General features: G+C 35.2%; 1 non-coding gene across 1 annotated transcript in view; it reads right to left on the bottom strand.

Annotated features, from left to right (window-relative positions):
• Positions 1-208: 208 nt before the first annotated feature.
• Positions 209-2,620, bottom strand: part of LOC102768846 — a 5,988-nt gene continuing 3,576 nt past the window's right edge. Inside the window, exon 2 of the transcript XR_001512409.1 lies at positions 209-867. This is a non-coding gene — a transcript (uncharacterized LOC102768846). The remainder of the gene's footprint in view (positions 868-2,620) is intronic.

The following is a 2,620-nucleotide window of genomic DNA, read 5'->3' as shown; positions in this document are numbered from 1 at the left end:
TTTCTATTTTATTTAACTAAAAAGTAGAAAATAATATACTAAGGGTGCTTCTTCAGGACAAACTTACATTCTTCACTTCTGCTAGCTGATTTTTATAAAAAGGATAATGTTTATCCTTATGTTTATTAGTGGTATATGTACTTACTATTAATTTAGGAATAATTTGCTGAAGGATGTCTTCTGAACATACACAGAGGCATACAAATGCAGTCCTAAACACTATGTTTACAAATAGTTTATTCTTATTTAATACATATGTTTTTCAGCAAAAAAAAATTAATAGTTGTACAGAATTTTATATTCAAGACCGTAGGGGACAAATATCTCACACAACCAAAACCATAGCCAACTACAGAACAGAAATTAATCAAAATTTTGTTCAGCTACATGCACAGAACTGGCCAAATTTATAGATTCTTTTTCTTAACTTAGCAGGTAATGTGGAGTTATGAACAAGCAATGCTTGGCAGAATATACTAATACTTTGAAACCACATCGCAGTCCCTGTGTGGAAATTTACACATCCTGAGAAAATCCCTCTAGCTCACTAAATAGAGCTGTTTAGGATGTGTATGATGGCTGGAGTCAGGGTAGCCTAAGAATTAATCTAGCAAGCAGTGGAAAAAATGTTTCTTTCTTCCTTTATTCCTGCATTATCCTTTATTCTCTTTTCCCTCCATTATCAACATTAAATGAATTAAAAAGTAAAAGTAAAAAATTAACCTGACACAAGGATATTTGGTCACTGTTAAATCTTCTGTCTGCCTCTGAGCTGGTTTGAAAAGGCCAAAATGGAATCCTTTTAGAAACCTTTTGTCTTCAAGGCTGAGTTTGTAGAAAGCGAAGGCCTCAAGGTGGTGGCATGGTCTGGGGAAGGATGAAATGAAGAGTTCAGAGCAACTGGATGCTTTCTGCAGAGAGAAGAGTAGCCAAGGAACCCTCCCCCTGCCCTGATCTGTGTGGTGATGGCATGAGGCTTTATTCTCCTTTTCACTCTAAGAAATAAGGAGCAGGGTGTGCGGGGTTGTGCATTTTTCTGATTATGTTATTCACAATAGTTGTAAACTCATCAAAGTGATCTGTGCCTCATCCTTTTATTGCCTTGATACTTAGCTGCTTAGAATAATTTTTCTCAAAGCCTCCGGAGCAGAAAACTAGCCTGGAGGAAAAGTAGACCTTCTGCTAAGCTTTGCTAGGAAAATGAATTTAATGACGTTTCTGTCAAGAATTTTTAAAATATTTTTAAATTTAGCCTTGTTACACACTTATAACTTATCTGACAGTTTTCTTCTCTTTTAAAAAAATGTTTTTTAATTTGTGATTAAACTATATACATTATTTACATTTTAAAGACCTACTAGGTCTTTATCATTAAGGTAAGAGCTCCAGGTGATTAAACTCCCAGGACACAGATGAGACTTTCCAAAGGGCACCATTCTCATCTATGCGCTAAGGCCTGTTTTTTACAAACTCATTACTATTATAAACTTTTAAAATATAAAATTAGAATACTTCTCTATTTTTTTTCTTTTTATGTTTTTGCATCCAGCATATGAAAAACAGATCATGCTTCCTAACTAGAGATGAAACTAAAAGAAAAAATGAAATTAATGTGTCCCCATACTCTTTTCATCTAGAAGCAAAGATTTATTTACATGGTGTCAGTTTTCAATGTTGTGGTGAGCCATGAGGGGCAGGGCCCTCTCCATAGCATGGTTAAATAACCAATGAAGACCCCTCCACTCTTACTGGAGTGTTTATTGCATATTTTAGGCATGAGTTGGAAGGCATGAGAAAGGTGGCCTGCAACTTTTACACATTCAAGAAATTTTCCTTAAGAAATGTCATGTTCAGAATAGTTTCCAGAAATGGTTCAAGAACAAAACATGTTAAAGTTCATGCATTACATTTAGAAGCACAATCTATTGGGAGAACAATTTCAAAAGCTCAACAAAGGCTGTTTTTTTCATTGAGTTGTATAGAAAATAAGTGAGCATTCTGTTGTATAGGTATGTGTTCAGAGCTTTCAAAAGTCACATCCTGTCACAATTAACAGCCAACTGAGGATTCTTGGCCCCTGACCTATAAATACACATTGTAATTCTGCAACTTGCTCACAGATTCTTATTAACCTTTTCTAAAACAAAAAAGCCTACAAACTAGTTAGAAGTCTGCAAACCAGAAATGTAATACATTTTGTCCTTTTTTAACAACAAAATTTTATATTAACTTTTTGGAAAAGTGACTCAGAAGAACTGACCCCCATTTTCATATTTTAAAAATAGTTATTCATAACACTGAAGAAATAAAATCTTCAATAGGAAGGCATGCTGCCTTTCACAAAGGAATACAGTAATTCTCAGCTTCAGCCAATGAACGCTTCCTTTTCCATCTTAGCCTGGCTCATTCGCTTTTTGTTAAACAATATATGACAGAATATTGGCAACCTTTCAAGAAAATGATTCAAAAGTCAATTTACGAGAAAAGGAAACCACGAAGAACCAAGATGGCGGCATAGGTTAACGCCGGAGTTTGCCGCCTCGAACAACCATTTCAAAAGTGAAACTAAAAGACGGAAGGGACATCACCCAGACCCACAGGAACGTTGGCTGAGTGGAAG

Source organism: Myotis davidii, unplaced genomic scaffold (assembly GCF_000327345.1).
Source record: "Myotis davidii unplaced genomic scaffold, ASM32734v1 scaffold1051, whole genome shotgun sequence".
NCBI classification, from domain to species: Eukaryota; Metazoa; Chordata; class Mammalia; order Chiroptera; family Vespertilionidae; genus Myotis; species Myotis davidii.
Note: the sequence above shows the minus strand (reverse complement) of the source record. Positions and strands in the feature narration are given on the sequence as shown.